Raw genomic sequence first — 16546 nt, forward strand, 5'->3', positions numbered from 1 at the left:
TGCACCATGATAACGCACCGTCGCACAGTGCTATCATTATTCGTAATTTTTTGACGAAAAATGCAACAAATACCATCCAACAGCCACCAAATTCACCTGATTTGGCTCCCTGTGACTTCTTTCTGTTCAATCGAGTTAAAAAACCATTACGGGGAACGCGTTTTAGCAGCCGAGAGGAAGTAATGGAAAAATCGCAGGAAGCACTGATGGACATACCGAAAACCGACCGTAACTTTTGCAAATGTCAAGTTATGACACTAGGATTTAAAGGAAATATCAACAACAGATGTACCAATTTAACAAAAAAACAGAACTCAAATCGGAACGATGGGAGCGCCACACGGTGGTTATTCCGGGAACTTTTTGATCAAGGTAGCACTTGCACTTTCTTTGAACATCTACCACAAGTAAGTTATAGTCTGGGTTAGAGTCCACTCCTGGAAAGATACTAGCCATGTGGACACCATTTTTTTACCTATGCTTTGCTATATTAAAACCTATATTATACTTGCCAATATATCTAGTTGCCTTTCACTTGTTTAGCCTTCGTGGATGTTTGATCAACAGGGGTATTAGCTATCCAAATATTCAACCATTCGCAGAAGTCGCATCAATCATTCGCCTCTTTTATTTTTTTTCCAAGTCCATATTCTCCCACTACATCTCACCTTTCCTCTCTGTACTAATCTAATTTTCCATCATAATTGTTCTTGATTATACTTTGCTAATTTTTCATAGATTCCCACAGTTTTCTCATGTACTTAATCTACCATATCTTCCGCTGCTGATGTAGACAAGGTATCCACTAGGTCTACTTGCTAAAACTCTGTTACTTACTGGTATAGCCTTCACTATCTTTTTGTCAAGATATAAAGGCTACACCGTAGTACATGTATAAATGATCCTACTTTTAAGCCTTAACTATTTATACGACGCCATTTTCTTAACTATCCCTCCTTTATAAAATATCTTGTAATTTATATTCTCCTTCTAATTGCCCTCCACTTAATTTTTAAAGTAATGATACTGTACTTATCATTTCTATCTTCGCATTTTTATCATTGTAACTTTTTATTCATTGCCTTTATGTTGCATACACTAATTCTAAATCTTAACGTTTTCCTTTTTTTCTTCTTTCCATCGAACAATTTTCTTCGTAACGTGTCCATCCTAAGATCTAAATTTGGGCATGATTAGATTTCCGGAATATTTCATCTCAGAAACAACCATAGCTAAAGAAAACAGTCCAGTGGAACTGGAGGTACCAACTGGTCCTCAAAAGTGGAAGTTTCATTTCCTATCACATACTATGCCGTTGATCTTCCAAGTTTCATCCGCCTTTATATGTAGCTTTGCACCCCAAGGGAGACGGTGCATGGCACCACATCCTATGCCCCACCTTCTATCCACTCATGAACCCTCCGAAAAGTCTGTTGGCAGTGATAGAAGGGATCTCCATATCCCACGAGATACTCGTTCCCTGGATCGTTGGCCGCTTGTTTAACAAACATTGTCCCCTCTCTACCGCGGGAGAATGAGCGTCAGGGTTTTTTCTTTCATCAATTCTGAGACCAAATTGGCATTTCCTTGAACAGCACATGTAGAGAGGGCTCTATTCTCTGAAAACGGCAAACAGTAATTGAAACTAGCTTAGATGACGCATCTTGCCTTTTTTCTTTATTTGGTTAATTGTTTTCGTATTCGTTCCACGTTGTAATTATTTTTATCTTAATTCCTCCTGTCGTACTTCTAGCGAGGTTTTATTACTTTCCAAATGTTAATGAAATAATTATTATTACCTGGTACCAATCAATTTATCCCGCCATGAACATCACGTATCTGATTATTTCGGTCAAATATATCTAATTTTGGTAATAGGTTGGTCGTAATAGAATTGGAAATTTTTTCCTAAAAAATATTACTAAATTATCTATTTTTTATGTAATGAAATAACGAATTGGAAAAAAGAAACATAGTCACCTTACCTCAAACCCTACTTTTCATCCCCGAAGCCTTTCCTCATCTATTGCACTCCAGAAGCGTTTGACGCTTTGGGGTATATTTAGAATACGGTTTTGACTTTGAATGTGTCCATCTTCTTCCTTTGGTTTCATTTTGAAGGGTGATGATATGTCATTTCAAGGATAGGTCTGTGAAGAATGATCTGGTACTTTCCCGGCGAATAATGTTTTCCAAGATTATTCGGGTCTCCCACCGGGTCCACGTTCGTAGGGTTGCCGACGTTTCGATGGCCGAAGACGATGGACGACTCGGCCATCGAAACGTCGGCAACCCTACGAACGTGGACCCGGTGGGAGACCCGAATAATCTTGGAAAAGATAGGTCTGTGGTTTAAGGAGGTGGTGGTACTAATCTCAAAATATACTATAGAAAGTAATTCATCAATTAGTGTTTAGGGCTTTAGTGTAATCAGCTAAAAGAACTATTTCCGTCAATTTTTTGACTTGCCTTTAAAAATGCTTATACCACTGCATTTCATTTTCCTGGGAACACGAAAACACTGTATTTTTAAATAAACTGTTTGATTTTTTACCTCCACAAGACTCATTTATCGCCCCCAGGACATTTATTGCAAAGTAATCAATGCCACTTTTGTAAGAGCAAGATAAAATAAAGAAAGTAATTCCTTAAGAATCTCCCAGTCTTGGTGAAAGCGTTCATTTAAGTTTTTAGGAATATGGAGATTACAATTTGCAATGGCAATAATTCGTACGTGATAAGAAACTGGCAAATATTATCTTCTTCTTAAGGAAAAAGAGTGACTAATTTCATTTAATCAGCATTGCGTATGAATAGGAACACTTCTTATCCCTCACGAAAATCCATAATAGGAATAAAATGCTGATTATTTCATGGTTAAAAGTTATGAGCTACAAATGAAGTGCCCTTAAAATCTAATTTTAAAGAAATGGCCGAACGTCCGTGTTGTAATTGGTCTCGTATTTGAAGATTGAAATAATTGGTTCAATCATATATTTATCCCTGATATAAAGGACATTAATGCTCACAAATGATTTTACGCACATCTTTAATGGATCGTAAAAAAATCGTCGTTCAAGGCAGTTATTTGATTCCTATTCTATAATTAATCTTCCTTAATGATCTAAACAATGTATCGGAACTTAAAAGATTAATGCAAAAACCTTCCTTAATTATGATTTAATTTGGATTTATTTTTATAATATTAGTTTTCCTTAATTTTCACGCTCTGTCAGCAATGCTCGGAGACTCGAAAATCAACAAAAATCCTCTCGGAGAATTTTTTATGTATCTTCTGAGATACTATATGTAATATTGCTCCACGATGTAAAGAAACGCCTCGGAAATTTGTCAATACATTGACATTCCAAGTATCAATTGATGAGAATTAGTGAAAAGATAGATATCATTGCATCCTCAAAATAATATATAAATAAGTACCGTGTACAATGTACAAGTTATACAGGAACAAAGGGTGGTTTTTTTATATACGATACTCCACCATGTTCACAAACATCGCATGCCTTAAATTTTCATGCAGCATACAGATATAAATTGCTATCATTCATTTAAATCCATCCTGATGTGAAACAATGAAGCTTTTGGGAACTTAAATCAACACTGCAGTATAATATTAAATTAGAACGCCTGACTGGCTCAATAATGAGACACTTTACACGTTTATTCATCGAGTCGGGTCCTTTCCTCCTCGAAGCGTTCGACTCAAGAGGAGCATGTTTAAGGGATGAAGCGAAAGGTAAGCATTGTATCAGACGCATATCAAGAGTTGACACCAGTCATACTGGCTTTAAGCTCTACTGACTATTTGCCTCCTAAAATTCCACCTTCTTCCTCTTCCCGGGTGATTTCCTTGTCGGGCTTCATTTTCTCATTGGGAATATTCGAATCCACCTAAGTCTCATACGGTTGAGACTTATTTAGACTGGTATTTAAGGCAGCGGACATCCTACATTTTACTGTCAATGTATTGATGCAGTAATTGAATTCCATTTAGAGTACTTTTTATCTTAGTGATGCCTCTTCGATTTTTAATGGAAGTCATTAAATGTTGTGTAAAGGTTGTATTTTGAAGCTTACATTTACATGGCGTGCATATTAATATTTCCGGTGTTCAAATAGTCCTTTGGGGATGTTTGCTGCAAGTAACCTTCAAGTTCTTATCCTCATTTCTCTGTTTTTACTCACTTGTGCTTTAACACGGTGTCATTTTCTCAGTCAGTTTTCTTCACAGTTGAAAAAAATCCTCTGCGCTCGGAGCATGATAGCCCCTTTGTCGACTAATTGGATACTAGCAGAATATACAGATGGTTATAATCTAAGCAGAGTATTTATAATTTCAGTTTTTTAACAATTGAAAAAATAATAAAAAGTTAAATGAAAATTAAGTCAAATTGTATCCCATGTTCAAGAACACAATGAAGAGTTTGAAAACATTGTATCCTGCTGTACACACAAATAGTGTTACTGTAAGATGGTTATAATCTAAGCAGAGTATCTATAATTTCAGTTTTTTAACAATTGAAAAAATAATAAAAAGTTAAATGAAAATTAAGTCAAATTGTATCCCATGTTCAAGAACACAATGAAGAGTTTGAAAACATTGTATCCTGCTGTACACACAAATAGTGTTACTGTATTGATAATTGTGTTGCATAATTATCAGGATACGCGTTCAAAATGCATAGGTTCGAAACTGAAGTAACAGGTAAATAGTCTGTCAGAACTGTTTCATCATGGTGAAGAGGATTAAACCTTCTTTTCCAAAATCAGAACAGGTGATGAATAATAGCTTTGTGGAAATGACATCGAAACAAATGTGCAATCTTCACAATGGATTGGTGAAACATCCCCAGCCCCAAAAAAGCCCGACAAGTTTGCTCCAATGCCAAGATGATATTGGCTCTTTTTCCCAACAACCCTACTATCCAGATCTGCCCCATGTGACTTTTTCCTGTTCCTTAAACTAAAAACTCTGTCAAAGGAAAAAGATTTACCACTATTCTAGAGAAAGAGGAAAATTCGATGGAGGAGTTTGTGAACATTCCAGAAGAAGCGTTCCAGGATTGTTTTAAAAAGTTAAAACACCGTTGCGATACGTTTATCTGTTGTAAAGAAAACTAGAACTCACCAAATGCTGCTTTTATAAGACAAAGGTAAAAAAATGAAAGTATGATAAAATTCATTTTCGTGAAGGTAGTGGCTAAAGTATGTTTTCATCCAGTGTAAACCTTTATCGTGTATATATTTTTATTTAAATAATATTTATGTTAATAAATATATATTTAGCGACACACTATCAAATAATAGTTTGGCATGTAAAAAATTACTCAAATAGCATTTAGAACTCTTTCATTGACGAATGTGAGAATTTTATGCATTCTGCCAGTGAGTGAGAGAGACATCTTTCTCAAATAGCAATTAAACCGTTCTTTTACTGATGGTGTTATTTCGGAAAACTTGATGAACACGGAGGATCAACAATACCCTTCGAAATCTTTCTAACGAGTGATTTACAAGCCCAAAATCCAGATCTACTGATTTTCTGTTTGAATCTGCTCTCGAATTTTTTCACCATCCCAATTTCCTATTTCTTTCCACCCTCTTCCTCACCCCATCATGGTCTTCATCAATCCCTTTCTCTCTTTCTCCTTCTTCCTTTTTCTGTTTCTCTGTCTTATCCCTTCCGTCAATCAGACCCGCCCAAACACCCCCTTCCCACTAACCCCCGGAGGTAAAAGGAAATCAAAGACGTGTGTTTCCATTTTCCCCCTAAACCCCTCGACATTAGTCTCCTTCGTGCCTTTGTCGCACGGAGCGAGCATGGGGAGAAATGTCATCCCGCTTCCTCCTATTGAATATCACCGGAGAGATGGGGAGGCACCGCCCTTGGCTCCCTTCATTTCGCTCCATTTAATCGAATGCCTCCCGAGCTTACGAGCCCGGCGCTGAAATGTCGCATCAACCCGCCGTGTTTGAACTGTAGCGGCATTATAATTTACCTTGCTTGAATCTGCGTTTCCACTCCCCTTATTTTATCCCTGTCGTTAGCTGAATTCATTAACGAGGATCCCTTCTCTATTTCCCATTCGTCTAAGTCAAAATTCTAGGTCATGAGGACAAATCTCGTCACTTTGCGATAACATCGCTGGGTTAGTTAGGACGCAAAATCTTCCTAAACTCTTACCTCCCAACTCCGGTAATCACGGCAAATATGGTGATCATTAACTGCTTCACCTGAGCGTCGCATGCGTTCACGCAATTCATTATGCATACAATTTCGGGTCCGAAATGCAAAAGTTTTACTCCAAGGTAATAGTTTACTCCCAAGAGTTGGACCAAATTATTGATTTCACCTTTGGGAAAATTAATTGCGTTCTTTATAGTACACCAAAAAGCTAAAATTGAGGAAGTTGTACTCAGTTATTTTCCGTATTTAGGTTGGGTAATTTACTTTGTTCTGACGATTAGGTCATTTAGCACAAATGATAGGTCTCTCCCGCCGTCGAATGGCGCACTCCAACCCAGAGCTAATTGGACTCGTGTGACATCAATATTAGGTTATTTTGATAGTTCGTTACATAACTTGATCGAATCTCAACTCGTCTAGTGAACCTATAAGCCGTTGCTGAAAAAGAATTTAACTCTTTTGAGTTACTGCATAGTTAGGGCTTGGTGTTCTTTGAAACGATTATTTAGAACTACACCTTAGCACAAATATAAGATTTCTACGGAGAAAAATGAACGCATTTAGGAAATTCTTGTAATGTATACTTAGAAGGGAAAATCCCGCGGAACAGATATGAGAGGGAAAATATTCACCTTATAACGTTTATTTTGTTGATGTGAAAGTGGAGTTTTAGCTAACATATTTTAATATAATGTTTAAATGGAATACGTCGATTTCGAAGTTCGCCATTCTAATTAGTTACACGATGCCCTAGATAGGAGTTTAAATTAAAGTAAATTATTTTGTGGAATAAATTATGGAAACAATCAGGATGAAAGACATTGTATGAATATAGTTTAAGTATTTTATATTATTTAACAGATTTTTTTACCCATACCGCTGCTTTAAGCGGAATTCACATTGTCCCATGATTCCTCAATTGGTAGGAGATGAATCTGTTTAAGTAACCATTGTATTCGACTTGAGATTTTTTTGTAGATTCATTTGGAATATCAATTAATACGAGCATATACCTGTAAAACCGAAATTATTGGTGTTCCTAAAAAAACCCCTTTAAAATAATAAGAAAAATGTAGAATCATTCGAGGGACGAAAGGAATTTCATGCCGATTCGAAACCTCTACTCTGAAAAAAATGAATTATCCTTCATCTGAAGGAACAGCTTGCTGTACTCCAGTCGATCTCCTTCAACTCAAAATAATGTCCACCCAAGCTCACCCCCCTCCAGATTCTTATTATTCGTCTTTATATTCCTTTTCGTTTATTTATTGGAATCACCTTGGATAATGGTGGAGACAAGGAAATTTTTTTCTCACAGTTGTCTCATGCGGTGTCAAGAATATCACGGAGTTTTACTTTAGGTAAGAATCTTCAGAGGTGGGTTCCATCAAATGAAACTGGCCACTAAATTATTGCATGCTAATTTTATTATACTGCCACTATGCTGAGATTACAAATAATGGATTCTATTTACTCAAAACCATTATTTGGAAGTCTACTGTTGATAGTAGGTTTTGGATGGACAGAAAATCAATATCACGAATTTTCTTACTATGGACTAACCAGTCGAATAAGTTAAAATCCAACACCCGACGCTACAATAAACTTTTCTATCCTTTCTCATACATTTTGACTGTCATTCTTTTTACCTCCCTTCCTCCTGACCATACATCCGTCCACTATCACTGTCACCAGTAGTTTATCGCTGATCGAAAAGCTCTCCATACTCATTTTCTGCTTGCTTTGGAGTTCTCTCAGAATTTCTCCTCCCCATAATTTCTAGTACTTCTTTGCTAGTTTTCCATTCCATTTATTTTAGCTCTTCCAACTCTCTCCACACACTTCTCTCTAATTTACTCGTAGTACCTATTATCTTGCTTCAACGGGTATGTTTCCGCAGAAAACCACTCTCTGTATTTAATTTTTCGCAAATATTTTATTAAAACCCTTGCTCAAAATGTCTGTCATCAATCTTCTCCTGGCAAAATTTTCTTTGCCTAACGCCATTCTTCTTCTTATGCCTTACTTTGACCATTTGGACCCAAAACACTTATAGGATATATGGACTGTTCCACCTATTTTAGTCTATGTTTCCTAATCTTGCCTTTGTTTTTTACATACTCTTTTATCCCATACCTATTATACTGATTTCCTTAAACCGTCACCAATGGTTGAAACCTCTTGAAACCCCTTTAACTAATGCTTGTTTATCCGCAAACCTGATTTTACGAATTCCCAACCAACTTTCACGTATCTCGGCTTATTCCCATTCCTTTTTAAACTTTCCCCCGTATAAATATTGCAAAGTATTGCATAGGTTGCGGCCCATTCCTCCAATTAACTCCTATTCTCTGTAATAGATTGATGAATTCTACCCTGTTGACTATTTTGATCACTTTCTTCAAACATATGAAACGATTTGGAAGATAGATTTCTTTTAATTAAAAAGTAAAAGCAGGATTTATGAAAAATACTATGGCAGAAATTATTCCATTCTATGATGGATTCTGAGAAAGCACACAGGATATGACTGTGTGGTTTCTTCCAATGTAATGATCAGGTTATCTGCTCATAAGATTTTCTCCCGGTTGCGGGAAACATTTTCAGTTCTGGGATAAAGACATTTGCGTGATACATCTGAAGTTCTTCATGCATTTCAGCGCTCCGTAAGCCTCTAATGATTTCGCTTTTATAATGGGTACATGGCCATAATCTGGGCCTTCCTGTGTAAATATCATGTAAAGATTTTAGCATTTAAAGCTTTGAGCATCCAAATTAGTACGGCGCATGAAATGGCTAGCTGAAATTACAAAACAAATCCATCAAATGAAGGCAGATTTGTGCAAAGTTGCAATATAATGACCGCGATCCGCTGTCGCTGCGGTGTCGCGTTACAATTTTAGCTGGCCAAGCAATATGGCTAAGCAATGAGGTCAGTCTGGTGGATAATTTCCCAGGCAACTCATTCAAATCTTCTAAGTGATTCTCGTCTTTTGCAGCGACCTTTATAAATTGCTATATAATACAGTAATGATCAGAACATGTTATTTACCTAATATTTATATTTATTAGAACCATTTACATATGTTTTATTCACATTAAAAGAATATTATTATTAATTAGCTTGCGAGGAAAATTATAACCATTCTAGGAACTACATTATATTTGTTTTTTATCATTTCACAGAATTCAACATAACCTTAATTAGATGAAAATGCAGGTCTGAGTGAAATTTATCAATATTTTTTTGTTCGATTCACACTGCACGTTATATGGACATAGAGTAAAATACTAACTATCACAATACCATATGAGCCCACCAATTGGATCCGTTATGTTCAGGATTGGGCTTAACTTTTTTCCACGTACATTCTCTAAAATGATCCATTAATTTCTCAAAATATAATCAAAGAAGTTTGGATTGTTTAAAATAATCTTAATTTTTTACGCGGGAAGGAAACTCAATTTCTGCCAACTTTCTTTGACCCAGCTCGTCCATCATTATCAGGGCTTTTGGGAGAAGAAATGCAGTTGTATTTGTTTTTATGCAATTTATTCATTATTGCAATTATCGCCATCGATTTTTCCACCTCTAAATGTAACATATCTTATTGTGATTGAAATACAATGTTATAATAATAAGTACGAGCGACGTTACAGATAAAGAATGGCATTTAATATTGCAAAAATATCAAGGTGATTGGAATTTACATCGTGAATATCGTATGCCAATATTATCTCTTTTCTTTGGGGAGAATTGAGTGAAGGACGGTAAATATGTAGTGTTAACGCCTTTAAATGCTAATCAGTATTTCCAATCGTAAATTAAATCGATGTGGGATACCAAACCTTAATTGTTTCGCCTACATCGTATTTCAAGCAATAAAAAGGGTGGCTTTCAAATTCTTTCCACCATCTTGGCACCACCACTAGTTGACAGTCGGCTAATTTCCATACTCGAACCCTTTTAATATCAAAAATGTTCGACAAAGAGTTTGTTTGCTCGACTTGAAGCACGTGAGATAATGCAGTAAAATCAGACCAATGTGGAAATTGTACGCATAAAACGAATATTTTAAAAATCGGAAATACAGAAATTTTAAAGAATAATGAACCTTCTGTTCTCAAATAAGCCCCTCTCTCAGACGGAACTCCTAAAGTACGAAAGGGAAATATTCAGCGAGTCACTAATTTTACCTTTGTTTATTTATTCATAAAAAAATTGATAACTTACTTCAATATTCCTAATTAGTAGTGGCACATGTAAAGAAACATGTAGCCTTTTTTATTTACGAATATTTCTTTTATTTGAAGCCCATAGAAGCGAAAATAAAATCATAAACATTTTTTCTCAAATCTCATATTTTGTGCTTATAGTTGATTATTGCTAACTTCTATACAATCAAATTACTTCTTCCTTTGAATTAAACTAAAACTTTTTTCAGAAAATTATCAATTGAAAACACGTTATTTTTCTTTAATTTTTTTAATTCCCTCAAGGACATCCACGTCAATTATTTCAACGTTTGTAAAATGGAGAACCTATACATCCCAGAGTGGTCCCCTGAGATACTACCTTGAACAAGTTTCAATGTGCATAGTTTCTGGGCGAGCAGGTCAACTCACAATTTGGTGAGATTTATCTCGATTGGAACTCTGGTGCGTTTGCATTGCACTCCCATCCAAATCGTCGAGCGTAGGTTTAGTGAAGGCGTATACTGTTTGTGGGGGCGGTGGGTAGGAAGGTTGGCGGAAAATAAAGAGTAGGGATGAGGCAGGGGGACTCGAAACGACTCGTTCCTGCACTCGGCACTCGCTGCCGACCACTTTATGCGCTCGTTTCTCATTCGCCTCGACGCAGTTTCGAGGGGGATGACGTCATTCCCGCCTCCGCCGTGATAAGTAATTCAAGAGATGAGTGCACAAGGCTCCGCCCTATATCCGGCATTCCAGAATCAGTTCGGGCCATCGAGGTGATGGATGGGCACATACTTGGTGGAAGAAACCTCTGCGACATCCAGCAGGACTAACCCGTAACGACAAGCCTTTTGCGAAAAAAAACAATGGGGCCACACAGAAACATCCCCGTGCTCTTCGCAAGCCTCAGAATCGGACAAGTGACACCAGTTTTGGGAAGCGGGTTTGATGGGAGATTTTTTTCCAGTCGATTTCCTGCCCTCCTGATTTTTTTTACCTTTTTTTCCCGCCCGCAATATATTTCTTCCGAATGTACACTGCCTCGGCTGCTGTTGAAAATCTTCCCTCAGGACACACCCGCATCCATTTGTCAAACCGTATTGAAAGCCCTTTTTTTTCATTTTGTTATTTAATAGGCCGGTGTGGGTTATAATTCTTTTGCTTCAAGTTTTGAAAAAAATGACATGCGTTCGTAGATATTGTATTGGCAGACCATACGTTTCCATGGATTCACCAGTGCAGTATACAGAAACGTACTTAATTAGTTTGGTTCGAATTGCTCAAATCATCAAAGTAATCAACCCGAAGGATAACTATAATTAGGTAGGGGGTACAGTTTACGCCGTACAACGCCATAAGGTATGTGACATTCATAAAAGCATGCCGGGAGGGAGATTCTTTTCCTGTGACACCATTAGATTTCCCACGAAGTTCTAGATCCCATGAAATCCCAATAATTTAATTTTTAGATGGCGTTGGAGTGCAGATTCATCATTCAAAAATTCAATCTTGGCTGCTACAGCCAGTTACAAAAGAATTTATACACTGTGATACCATCTACCGATATTTTATAAATTTACACCTGCCTGAGACAAAAAATCTCAGAATACTAAATTATATTTGAAATCAATTTAATTTTCACTGGATTCAAAATTTTTATTTAATCCTCCTTAAAATGCACGAATTATTGTCCACCTTAAGAAAAATAGAAATAAATGACCTTTCTTAAAAATTTTCATTGCAAAAAGTGTAAATGATACATATCTTGTGAAGGTTGATTAATTATTTCGTCAAAAACACCAGATTAAAACACATTTCCTATCTATAGCAAAAAAAGAATGGAATCAAAAACACGAGTCTCGGTGTAACCATCTATCTGAAATGTTTTTAATCGGTAAATTTTTATTGCATTTTCTCAAATCTGGGCCAATTAGAGTAGAAGCTAGTTATTCGCAAGACAAGTGGCCTTGAAAATGAAAGGTAAAAAATTCATCGCTTTTCCTTTTTCCGAGATGTTCATCGTATGTAAGATTGGCAAATCAGCAGAAATCACATACCTGATATTGGGTAATCAATGGTTTCGTGCCGTTGGGTATGAGTTCGAGTAACCTGACACGAATAGCTTGATTGCCTCAGATGTATTTCCATTTCAGTTATACTGACTATTTTCATATTTTTATTAAAGTGTTCGTCATTTCTGATTCCAAGCCAGGTAATTGCCTTGCATTAAATAAATTCTTTCTTAAAAATAAAACATGGCGTTGTTTTTTGTTTCTGAGTAGTGTGAGTTTTCAGGAAATTTAAAACAAGTATTAGGCAGAATGTCAATAGTTGTTAAATGATAACTTCTGGGATAAATATGTAGATATATCCTTAGGAGCGAACATAGGAGAACCTAGCAACTTGTCACGTCGCGTAAGGCCTTTCCTGTAGCCTTCTTATTTCAATTTTTTGCTTTGCTATGAGAATAATTTTTCGATTCCAACTCAATATAATATATTTTTGTATAATTTTTCCATTTATGATAACTTGCACATTTTATTATATCAACTAAAGGCAGTGAAGAAAGAGAAATGTGGCGGCGTCAATACTCAAAAAAATTTCAATTAGAGTTTTCTTTGGGGCCAATACCATAAGTTGCTTTAGAGTAGCGGATACCGTATTCATTCATGCCATTCTCGAATAACAAAAATAACAATATTTTATATTAATTATGGCGTCATAGTAAGCCCAGTAAAAATGAAACATTATTGTGAGAGTTCGTTCTTCAGTATCTATTGTGAACGATAAGCTGGACTTCAAGATTTCTTTTATTGATTTAAACCCTGAAATATTCCATTTCATGACACAGGATATCCTCTACTACTTCACGTCTGGAGTTCCGAACCAAGTTTTAAACAATTCTTTGCCATCCTTTTTTGTCGATTGTTATTAAAATACGTGTACTTTTCCTAAGATATACTACCTTGATCAAAAAGTTCCCGGAATAACCACCGTGTGGCGCTCCCATCGTTCCGATTTGAGTTCTGTTTTTTTTGTTAAATTGGTACATCTGTTGTTGATATTCCCTTTAAATCTTAGTGTCATAACTTGACATTTGCAAAAGTTACGGTCGGTTTTCGGTATGTCCATCAGTGCTTCCTGCGATTTTTCCATTACTTCCTCTCGGCTGCTAAAACGCGTTCCCCGTAATGGTTTTTTAACTCGATTGAACAGAAAGAAGTCACAGGGAGCCAAATCAGGTGAATTCGGTGGCTGTTGGATGGTATTTGTTGCATTTTTCGTCAAAAAATTACGAATAATGATAGCACTGTGCGACGGTGCGTTATCATGGTGCAAAATCCACGAGTTTTCTGCCCACATTTCTGGTCTCTTTCGGCGAATTGCTTCACGCAAACGTCTCATAACGCCCAAATAATACTCCTTGTTTACTGTCTGGCCTTCTGGAAAAAATTCATGATGCACTACACCGTTGTAATCCATGAAAACCGTCAGCATTGCCTTCTTTTTTGACTGAAAACGACGTGGTTTTTTTGGTCTCGGCTCATTTGGTGAACGCCATTCACTTGCCTGATGTCTGGATTGCGTGTCGTACTCATAAACCCACGTCTCGTCTCCAGTAATGATCCTTTTGATGAATGTGGGATCGGATTCAGCCTCGCAAATCATGTCTTTTGCGACGTCAACACGGTCTCTTTTTTGCATGAAATTGAGGTCTTTTGGCACCAACTTTGCTGCTACACGACGGAAACCCAAATCATTAACCACAATGTCTTGGGCGGATCCATAGGCAATGTTCAAGTCCTCCGCTATTTCTCTGATGGTTAATTTGCGGTTATTGACCAACATTACTTTTACTTTATCAATTTTTTCACCGACTTTCGATGTCGATGGTCTGCCACTGCGTTCATCATCTTCGATTGACTCACGACCACTTCTGAACCGCTCGTGCCACTGGTAAACGACCGTTTTTTTTAGAGAATCGTTGCCGAAACACTTTTCCAACATTTCCAACGTCCGTGCGCCACTAAATCCGTTTTTACGCAAAATTTAATACAAGTTCGTTGTTGCAAATTTAAATCCATTTCTGCAATTGTAAAAAATCGCCAACACACACAGAGATAGATGTACTCTTGGCTACGTAACTTTTGCAAATGTCAAGTTATGACACTAAGATTTAAAGGTAATATCAACAACAGATGTACCAATTTAACAAAAAAAACAGAACTCAAATCGGAACGATGGGAGCGCCACACGGTGGTTATTCCGGGAACTTTTTGATCAAGGTAGTATATTATGGAGTAAACACTGTGTTATTCCGCCCATACTATAACTAATAAGTATAATCATATTATTTTCAAATTTCTATGCATTCATTATTATTGAAATTCATTATGTTTATTATCAAAGTATAAGAATATTGACCACCAGGTTGATAACCGCATTGCATCTACCGAGGTTTTACATAATGTTACCTCCCATGCTCGTCGAAAATGTCATAAAAATTGTGTACAATAATACACGGAGTAAACTAAATGTGAATAAGGATTGGATATCTGCTAAATGAATTTTTACTAATTTTTACAAATATTATAAATGCTAGTAATTTGGCTCACATTTGGCATTTCTGAATATTAGCCAATCCAAATAGAATAAATTTATTGTGTCCTATCAGTTAATTTTTAGACTTTTCTCGTGAGAAATATAATCAATTCAATAAATAAAGGATTGGAACTTATAACAGAGGAAAGTAATGCAGAAGATTTATCCATTACAAATTAAATTCCATTTGACTTGTGACCTTTTCCCATGAGAAAAAAGTTTTTGGGAAAAAACACGATTGAATGACGTAGAAAGGTTCCCTCTCGCTGGCCACTTCATGTGAGTGGGAGGTCAAAATTTCCTGGACGCAGTTAGCCTTGCTGTCCGTGCAATTCTCCCGTGGATTGAGGTCAGCTAAACATTGATGCTAGTCACTCTGGTAAACTGATTGAATTTTTATTTTTCCTGCCCCAGAGATGAATAAGCCTTTTTATAAATGCACGACCACGCATTTTTGAGTCAATTCAAAATACCTTCACCCTTCAACCGGTATGTATGGCTTGAATTTTTTATTCGAAGTATTATGGTTTTATTTTGGCTAACCTCATCTAACGTCATCCCTGAAAGTTTTTTCAAGGTATGGACTTACCCTTCCTAATGTATATCTCCCTTTCCATACCAGTATCAGTCCTTCCTTTACCTCAAGAATTTTATTATATTATTTATGTCCACTAAAAGGAGGGAAACCCATTTATAATTCAGCATGTAAGGCATTAACTATTTTCATATTCCAAGGATTTGAAGGAAGAAAATTATTTATGATCTCCTACTTGTTTGTGCATTTAATTTTCTCATCAGCGAATATTTTGGTACAGTCATAACATGAGTATTTCGTAGTTATCAAATTAATACACAAATAGCTGGGTCATTCTCTTTAGCTAAGACAAATACCATGCTATACTTTAAACTAAAGGCCACAAAAAAGTCTTTCAAAAGTGTAAAACGATCCGAAAAGTCTATAACCTTCTTCAATGTGCTTTGTCAAATGCCTTTTCTAAACAGATAAATGCACAATTTATTTCTGGAATGCATGAATAAGAGCTAATACATGATCGTAAATTTCCTACAAGGTATCAAAGTAGATTACAATTTGGGTGAATTTGTCCTATACTACCTTCCAAACTCATCCAGTAAACACTTTGACCGAATAGTTTCCCCAGTATACTCAAGAGACTGGTTACTCAGTTATAATTTTTAATCTTACTTCCCTTCTCTAGATAGAAAGACACATTGATTGTTGCTTTCAATCGAATTACAACTTTAAAGCTTCCAAACAAATATTTAGGAATTTGCATAAGAGGGCTTCATAATTAACATACTCACTTCTTGACTCATTAACATCAGCCACAAAAAATGCCATTTTTGTCAACTACTTTTCTATTATTAAAATATTCTTACTACTTTTTTGTCATAATATTAATCTTTCTGAAGTTCACAACTTAATGCATTTCATTTACATTGATATTTAACACCGTTATTTGAAAAGTAATCAACACTTCCAACAACAGTTGAAACTGAATTTGTCCCATTCCATATCAA

This window comes from Hetaerina americana, unplaced genomic scaffold (genome assembly GCF_022747635.1).
Source record: "Hetaerina americana unplaced genomic scaffold, ioHetAmer1.1.p SCAF_4, whole genome shotgun sequence".
Classification (NCBI taxonomy): domain Eukaryota; kingdom Metazoa; phylum Arthropoda; class Insecta; order Odonata; family Calopterygidae; genus Hetaerina; species Hetaerina americana.